Genomic DNA, 10,064 nt, shown 5'->3' with positions numbered 1-10,064 from the left:
TGCCCTGTGTTTTCACCAGCCCTCTGCCAGATTGTCATTGTATTCCTCGTGTTTCATGCTCTCCAGCTTTTTTCCCCCTAGTGTTTGCTTGCCCGGTTTTTTCTGACTTTGGATTTTGGAATTTTGGATTTTGGAATTTGGATTGTCTGTTTTGACCAACTGCTTTCGAAGTAAAGAACTTTCAAGGTGCTTTTTGTGTACTGGTTTTCTCTGCAACTGAGTCTGGTTTTGATTTGTGACACAGATGTGATTTAAAATGTACGGAATGACAATATTTAACAGAAAACCTACTTAGGTAAAAGTAGATACTACTTCAAAAAGTACACAACAAACTACCCAATTACCGTAACATTTGTTACTTTACACCTCTGATAACCAGGTCTTAATAATTGCCATATCCATGATTGAAATGTTGAGCTTTGACTTGTGTCAACAACACTGGTGAGCTGTTTATTGACAAGCCTCCATGTTGTACTGCTCCTTGTGCCTAACATCCACGTGTCCAACTTGACAACAAAAGCACTAGATGTTATGTTTGCTTGGGAAAACTGAAATTAACAAAGAAAGAAAGAAAAAGAAAAAAAATGAAATATTTTAACGGATGTAATGTTAACATAACATGGTGTTGTTAGAGAGGGAGTGGCCTAATTCAAGATAAGGCATTTTTGTTTTTAAATAAAATACACCTGACTACTTTTTGTAAAACTATTAACCATGTCATCTGCTTGTCTTGTTAGAATCAAGGCCTCCTTCCTCATTCAGGAGTTAATCCAGATATCCAGAGTGGTAAACTTTTGTAGATTTTTATGTTCATAATAAAAGATCTCAAGTCAAAGTCTTTTGTCTTTGTGTATTTTATTGTATATTTTAACAGTTCTTTTGCAAAAGAACTAAACTACAAAAGTAACATCAGTCACAGCATGTGTGAGATGCAGGCAAGGCCTTCAAGAGAAACTGGTGCCAAATGACACTCAAACATCTCAGTCTTCTAAGTCTAAATGAGGATGACAGACAGACAGTATTTTTCCACGACAAAATAAATTCTTGGTTCTCCCTCCTGGACCAGGGAAAAGCTTACCACCAGGGATTCATGTCTGAAGAAAGTCGATTAATGACAGCGTTTGTTACTCCGTGGGGACTTTATGAGTGGATACGTATTCTTTTCAGTGCTGAATGGAGGAATGTTTGGAGGACAACACCTGCATCCCTTATCTGGACGACACCTTGGTTTTTAGTAAAACCGTCAACAACCATTTGTGTAATGTGCGAAAAGTCCTGAAACGCCTACAAGAATATGGCATCAAACTCAAACCAAGTAAGTTTGACCATTTCAAACCTGAGGTCTGTTACTTGGGCAGGATAGTGTCAGCAGAGGGCTTGGTTTACTCTTCTATTACAGACATCAAAGACTTCTCCAGAAAGGTCTGTATGATTGATAACAACCCAAAGAGCTAAAAACACTTCAGAGAATTAAATTGTTTAGAGAATGGGACAAACAAACTAATGATAGACAGTAATGGTATATCCAAAGAACAACTTCAGCCCGAAAACTAGTCCTGCCAGAAAGGTACAAAGACAAAGTATTGAACAAGCTGCACAATAACATGGTACATCAAGATACTGACCACAGTGTCTTTAATACTCGACCACTGCTTCTAGCCATATATGCAATCTGACATCGATCATTATGTGACAAAAGTTTCTATCTGCCTCAAACAGAAAACGCCAAGCCAAGAAGTGAGAACCCCCTTGACAAATACAATGACAACACAACCCTTTGAACTGGTTTGTATTGATTTCCTCTATTTTAACCAATGTAGAAGTATATATGAGTACATCCTTGTCATTGTGGACCACTTCACATGTTATGCTCATGCATATGCTACCACGTCAAAGTCAGGAAAAAATGCTGCAAATCTCATCTTTAATGACTTTGCTCTGAAGTTTGGAAGTTTGGATTCCCTTCTCCCATCCTTATACAAGGAGGAGAATTTGAAAACCGGTTTTTCAGTCAGTTTAAGTTTCAGAGGCCGTGTCTGCATCCTCAACTGATGTGGCTTGGGTCGTCGGTTGGCTTCGGCCATCAGCCACTGATCACTGCTGTTTTGGTTACCTGAGGATAATTTGGCTCATTTAAAAAACATATACTTGACGGTGCGATCACTTTAAACCTGGTCGGCTTTGGGTGGACCCATCACCTGTCCATGGGGACGGCCCCAAAATCAAAGGGACACATCAACTGACATTGACATTATTTAAAGGTGAATTGCACAAGCTTACTGGCAAGACCAAATGAGCTGGGACATTTTTCTTATGTTCATTAATATTGGTGTTTCATTGTTATGGTTGGTAATTCATTTTGATTGTTTATTTCTTTATTTGGTTATTTTCCTCATTATTGATTGTCTGCACTGTTTTACTTGCTGTACTGGCCTGATTTTATACTGACCTTTTGTTTCTTTGATCAGGTACGGAGGGCCCAAGGCGGCAGTTCTGTTCCCTGGTGGTGGTTTCTTCACAACTCCCTTTTTTTCTTATTGTGGTGTGCAGTGTCACGGGTGGTTCTTTGAACGATCACTTCCCCTTTTTGGTTCCCACTACCACATGGTAAGGCTCAGCCCTGGTTCCCTCCCCTGGTCCAGTGCTATTTTATTGGTCACATTTTGGTCCAGTAAATTTACTTCCTATTTTGATTAGTTTTCATTAATTGAAGTATTGTTTTGTTTTTGTTTAATAACGTTTTCTTGTGTTTAAAATGTAAAAACTATCCCCTGCTCAATGGTATTTTGGAATCGATGTGACCTATAAACAAAAGTAGTGTTAGTATTTCCTGGGGGGCGAAATTCCCTTACGTGGAAGGCATTAGGCAGAAATAGTAAACATTCCTGCCCTTCCTGTTCATACAAGAAACGCCATAAGGCAGGGAGATAAGCAGCAAACCCCCCAAAACAACCATACCAGGCAAACCTCTCTCTCTTCTTGATCAGGTTTTTGTTCAACTAATGTTTTATTTTTGAAAATAACCAATATTTAAGTGTTTGTAAAAAAAAAAAAAAAAGTATTTCTGAGTGTATAAGAGAAGAAAAATGTATAATATAGTTTGTAAATAATGTAGTGCTACACTATTCAAAGAAAATGTATAATTTTATGTAATCATTTTTATTTATTTTAGTTATTTATTTTAAATATAACTGTAGTTGTCAAATGAAAGTAAAAAGAATCCAAATGTAAACTCAAAATCACTTTTTTTTCTTGAAAATAAGTGTGTTTTACAAAAGTGCTGTTTTCTCAGCTTTTTGTCCGTAATGTTGTTTTTTTGTGAAAATGGCCGATATTCAAGTGCTGATAAAAAAAGATTGAATGAAGCTTGAATAAAATAGCTCTGATCTTTCTTTTGATGTATTCAATATTTACATATTCAAAGAACAAAATATTCTGTGGGTCTTGAAAGATTGGTGAAAATGGTGAAAAAGGCTGGCGCTGGCTGGCAACCATTCTAGAATTCTCTGGCGGGGAAAGTGTTAAATTAATTATCAAGTTGTGCAGAAGTGGAAGAGTGAGAGGAAGACAAATATCGTTGCCTTGAGGGTTTTCTTTCTCAAGCCAGATGGATAGAAGGATTCCCTAGTAGGCTGTTCCATCTAACCCAGTTTGATGGAATGGGGGGCAAGTCAGGCTGGAGGATGACGCCTCTGGGCACAGATGGTGAAACCTCTGAAAGTCAAATCGGGACAGAGAATCAGCAATTTCAGTATCGAGACCAGGGATATGAACTGCTTTGACAATAAAGTTACCTTACACTGAACACCAGGTAATGTGTCCAATGAAGCTGTTTGTAAATGGAATTGAAGAGCACCCTTTGTTAATGATATTAACCGTTGCTTCATTGTCACAGACCAAAATATTGTTTCCTTGACCAATGTTTTCCCCACAGAAGATAGACAATTACTATTGTGTACAACAATAAAACTTTTCTCAATAGAGGAAACATTTGATTGCAGTGCTAACATTTCTTTTGGCCAAAATCTGCAAACCATTTGTTTTTTAAAAACCCCCCAAAACCAACGGACGGGGCTGCGTCTGTATGGCGGCTGATGATTCGAGATTGTCATCATAGAAGAATGAGACGCCGTGCCATGTATTGTACAGAAGGGACCAGAATCGGAGCTTAGATCTGCAGCCTGCAACAATTTTGACCATATCCTGGAGATTCTTAAGAGTTTTCGCAAGGTCTTGGAGCCTGAATGTAAAGCAGCAGCCCTGTGGAAGAACATGCATAGCAAAATTAATATGACCGGGCAGAAAGTAATTCCCTTTTTGACATGCTTACTGCTTCTTGCGCTTCATCCATGATATCTCGAATGCAATTTAATTTCTCTAGAGGTAGGGAGGCTTGCATAAGCTTGCTGTCTAAACAAATGCCTAGAAACTCCAAAGATCGAAGTGGCCCTAATGTTTTTTCTTCGGACACAGGAATACCTAAACTTGTGAAAGTTTGTCTGAGAGATATGATACATTTACTTGGACCTGAATGAGAGTAAAACAAAAGGAATGAGGCTGGTTAAACTTTGCGTTTCATCCTTGAACCAGACCTGTCATCAAATAATTAACAAAACAACGGTTAGGAGTCTTTCTGAGCACTTTACCATGCTCGGGAATGTTGACTGGGGTTGAAGGCTTTATTGGTTCTTTTTGCAAGGCGGCTACGTCTCGGGCACACAGATTTTGCAGTAGCAGCAAGATTGGATATATTTACAATTAAAGTACTTGCAAACGTTCTCATTGAAATTATTGCACAATGGAGTAAATTGGTGTAACCAGCCACGGTTTTTGGGCACAGATATGCAGTATGAGCAAAAGAGCCACTGATTGAGCAAGACAGAGTGAAATGCCCAGTGAAATGTCTACTTATAAGATTCAAATCAACAACAGACCAGTCCATTCTCTGGTTGAACCTTTGAATGTACATGGCGGCTTTCGCAGAGAATGCTTTATGGTATTCGTGAAAAAGTGTTCCTCCAGAAGACATTGCCAGATCTGAAATAATTGCAAGGTAAGTGTTCAGCTCGGCTCTGTGGGATGGAAAGACGTCACATATCACGTCTCTGAACAGGCCGAAAGCAATGTTGAACTCAGCTAAAGTCAGAGTTTTCATAAGTCGGGGATCACTTTCTTTTAACGTAACTGACACATCTTCACAATCGACAATATGCCTATCGCGAGCACAGCAGGATTTTAAATTACTGTCATTACCTGCAAGTATCTGGTTTCTCAGGTTGAGAGAAATTGCGGCAGCAGGGGAGAAGAATGGAGCCCCTGAGGAGATTGGGACTGCAGTTCCCGGAGATCTCCTCTCCTCTGATGACGTCATCCAGATTTGCAGGAATGACGTCATCAATCCGCAATGGCGGCCTCCCGACTGAGGCAGGCGATGAAGCCGAATCAAGGACCTGGATCCTGGTGTTAATGCTGGATGACTGGATGGACTGGACTGGATGTTTGCTAAGGCATTTCATTTGATAAGTGTTCCTTTTAAAGGAGATTTAAACATTTAAATAAACATTGTGGTTTCCCAGAGTTCTGGAACAGTGATCTTGTGACTTTATGAGGAGTTTCAGAGGTGCAATTAGACTCATACCGAACAGATGACTGGTCACAGATCACGATTTTAGAACTGAATCACTCTTGTGATTATTTCTCCTCTTTTCAGGGGTGTAACATATGCAGTCTGCATTTCAACCAAACACCAAACTAAACAGAGATACAGAGACAAGTGTATCCATGAACCTCGGTCAAAGGGGGACATTGGAGAAAAGTCAACACGTACGCCTCACTTTTCAGAAGTCTGGTTGGTTGTCTGTGTTGTCCTTTTGGTTATATTTGCTCATGGGTTCATCTGCTGGTTCATTTGTGCACTAAGACTCATAGATTGAGTGGTAAAACATGGGTGGGTCTTTATCACAAGAAGACTATGACAGGTTTGCGCTTGATGTGTATGATGCTGCTTTACAGCATCCATGCGTCCTACCAGATGTCGGCATAGACGAGTCCCTGCTGAAATATTCAGGCATTGACTCCAACGCTGAGCTGCAGGCCTTCTCTAATCTGCAGGTTGACTTGGTACCAGACTTCATCGACAGGCTGGGATCTGGATTGGCCCCGTTGACTTCAGTCCCAAATGCTGTTGGACTTGGAGCGTTGGTGATTTCAATGATCATGGAGATCATCATCAAGAGCATTCCTCAAAGAGCGGATTCATTCGAATTATTTCGACGTGTTTTTGGAGAAGAGAAAGCCTCAGCTGTCCGGGACACAATGTATGAATATGTGAAGCGCCATCGCACCTTCTTGAACAACAACAGACGTCTAATTGAGGAACTGCGGAGACTAGAAGCCCAGCTGAGCAACCACCTCACCATCCTCCGAAACTCCCTGCTGCATGACGATCAGATGAGCACCCGTGGATTCAATATATGGGTCAATGGAGTCTCCTTCCACGTCCAGATGTTGATCCATGAGGCACGATTGAAAATTCAGTGTGGTGAACATGAGTCAGACTATGCCACTGAAATCACAGCTGCTATTGACTTGTACATGATGGACCTGGATCTTATGATTGAGAATTACAAGACTTTCAAGTTGAAGAAAACTTCAATATACAAAAAGTATAAGAGCTCCTCTTGTTACATAAGAAACTCTGAAGCTGACTGTAAAGTATATTACCCCAAAAAAAGAGGCCCGTGTGGAAATGATGAGTTAATGAAATCTTTTATCAATCTTGTTTTCTCAAAAAATGAACCGATCTCAGGCTTGAAGAGTCATTTTTCAAACATCAAGAGCAACCTCAGGCTCCTAATCAACCAACATGATTCCTTCACTCTGCCATCAACAGCCTGAGATCACCTATAGGCAGAACAGATTAGTTTAAATGACCTTTTATGGCTCAGTCATCTTAAATATGTTCAACTGTGCCTACATCTGTAATAAAACTACAAAAAAATTAGTTTTTTAATGCTGCGATATTACGTTCATTATGTTATATTACCTGATGAAGTGACACAACTTTTTCAGCATGATGCGCCTCACCGTTTGTACCCTGACCACGTTTCTATTACCCTCTCTGTCACTTGCGTCGATTTACGAGGGAAAAGGAAGGCGAGGGCTGTACAAGGCACTGACACTCACCTCTCTAACCCAGCACAGCATGTTGGCTTGTTGTACACAGTTGGGGATAACGAGGGATTAATAATATCCATATCCATGATTAAAATGTTGAACTTTGACTTGTGTCAACAACACTGGTGAGCTTCTTGTTGACAAGCCTCCTTGTTGCGCTCCTCCTCAATACAAAGTGCCAAACATTTGTGTGTCCACCTTTACTACAAAAGCACTAGATGTCATGTTTGCGAAGGGAAACTGAAATTAACAAAGAGCAAAGAATGAAATATTTTAACAGATTGCAATGTCAACATAATGTGCTGTTGTTAAAGAGGAAGTGGTCTAATTCAAGATAAGGCATTTTTGTTTTTAATAAAATAAACCTCGGCTGACGACTTTTGTAAAACTGTAAACCCTGTGATTTTTCTTTCTGCTCAGAGCAGCTTATTTACTACATGTATTGTTTTTTAAATGTATCTTATATAATTAAAGTTCGTCATTCACTGGTGACAAATCATCTTTGCATCCTGTACGACAAAGTTGGTTGGCCTTCACTAACAGTCAGAAGTGACAGGCTTTGGCAGGTATTTATTTATGGAGCACTTCAGGGTAATCTTCCAGCATACATCATCCTTTACCTTTGGTGCTGCTCACACCTTGAACACAATACAAAACACATTGAAATTCAACACAATGGTTAGCATAGGTCAATTTAAAAACATGATTACAAATTACTGAGCACACAAGTGTAAACGTTATTAACTCTAGTTGCCTGCTTCGCTGTTTATTATTCTGATTTTATATTATATGTATTTGTCTTTTATGTTTAATTGTAAATGAGGACTTGCCCTCAATGATTTCTTGAGAATAAATACAGCGAAAATAAAGTGAAACGGCATGTTTGTGTTTTTTAAGCCTTGAATTTCACATAATTTTTCACATCAGAATGACATGACCAATTTACCACCTGATTTTACCACAAACTATGATACCAATACCATTGATTATTGTTATTTTTGGCTTTTGCAGAGTTGTGCAATCATGTAAGCCCTTCTTTTAATTTCACCTTTTTGTGTCACAGTTTTTGTGTCTTTGTCCATCTCTTGCTTTCACCACGTCCATAAGTCAGGACAGGAGAACTCAACTCAACTCAACTCAACTTCATTTATACTGTACATCCATGAAGAGCACAAACATAAAACATAAGTAAAACACTAACAGGGTTAAAACAATAAAAACAATAAAACACTAAAACAAGAACAGAGTCTCATGCTGGGTTAAAAGCCAAAGAATAACAATGTGTTTGAAGATGAGTTTTAAAAATGGACAGTGAGGGGGCGTGTCTTATATGCAGAGGGAGGTCGTTCCAGAGTTTGGGACCGGCAGAAGAAAAAGCCCTATCCCCTCTGAGCTTCCGCTTACACCTCGGTACCTCCAGGAGCAGCTGGTCAGCTGACCTGAGGCACCGGGCAGGAGCGTAGGGATGGAGCAGCTCAGAGAGGTAAGGTGGGGCGAGACCATTTAAAGATTTAAAAACAAATAAAAGAATCTTAAAATGAACTCTAAAATGCACAGGCAGCCAGTGGAGGGAGGCCAGAATGGGGGTAATGTGCTCCCTCTTTCGTGCTCCGTTTAGGAGGCGAGCAGCAGCATTCTGAACTAACTGGAGCCGTGCGAGGGAGGAGAAGTGATATTCTCCTGTGAGTGTGTTGAGTAGTATTTAACTTGCACTCGGAGAGAAGGGCACACAGAGCACTTATGATTCTAATGAGACAAGCAGGAAGAAGGCTGACCTCTCTGATTGTTAGGCTGCAGACATTCATCATCTCAAACTCACACCGGTGACAGGATGAGGGGTGAAAGAGAGAGAAAACCGCCCTCTACTGGAGCGACGAAACACTGCAGGTGAGCCAGAGGATCAAGATAAAGAGAGGGGAAGAAGAAGGACGCACATAAAGACGAGAGAGGAAGAAGACAGATTGAATAAGGAAGAGAAGCAGAGTTGTATTGTAGTGTTCAGCACTAAAGCTCTGATTGTTTGCAGCTTTGGCTTTGGTGTAAAACACAACTGGACTCTCACAAGAAGCTTAAAGCACATAATCAGGGCAGTCACTGCCCCTGAGCACAGCACGTATTCAGGGAGGAAGGGATATAAAAGTGATCTGCAAATGACGCAAACTGAAAGGGAAATTGATTGATGGACTTTATAGCTGATTTAAACTTAATGCGGGTAACCACTAGTGATCTAAAGATGAATATGTGTTCACTACTGCATCTTTAATCCAATCACAATCCACTTCTTTTTGTTCTTAACTTTGTGTTTTGTTTTTTTTAAATTTGCACTTACTTTTTGACACTTCATTCTTTTGTTGACACTTTATTTTTTTGTCGACCCTTTAACTCTGGTGGAATTTTAGTATACCTGCACTGTCATTCATTTACTGCTCTGTGTGCATCTGAATTGCCTACGGGGACAAATAAAGTTTTTTGAATTGAATTCATCTAAAACTGCACTCTATAGTTCCGTTAGAGCTCTGCATTTTGCTTTTGATGCTTAACTTTGATGATATGGAAATGTTCTTTAAAAGCAAAATAAACCAAGATTTTTACTCAATGGCCCTTCGGTTAAGGCCTTCCAAACAAAAGTAACCAAATCAAGGTTAACAAACGTAGACCCCAAAAACATTTAAAAGGGGGGACGTTACACAAAAATAGAAGATTTAAAACCACAAAGTCTATTGGAAATTATGTTCCCAAAAATTACTTTAAGATGCAAAGGAAACCATAAGGTGCTTAAAACTGAACCACTGCAAGTTAAAAGTAAAATAACCAAACTCAGCTGGATGCATGGGGGAGAAGAAAACACCTGTGGGAAGAGAGAAAAAGTAAGAGGGAGAAACAAAGCA

Source organism: Symphodus melops (assembly GCF_947650265.1).
Source record: "Symphodus melops genome assembly, chromosome: 16".
NCBI lineage: Eukaryota > Metazoa > Chordata > Actinopteri > Labriformes > Labridae > Symphodus > Symphodus melops.
The sequence above is the reverse complement of the archived record's forward strand: the minus strand, read 5'-3'. Positions refer to the sequence as shown.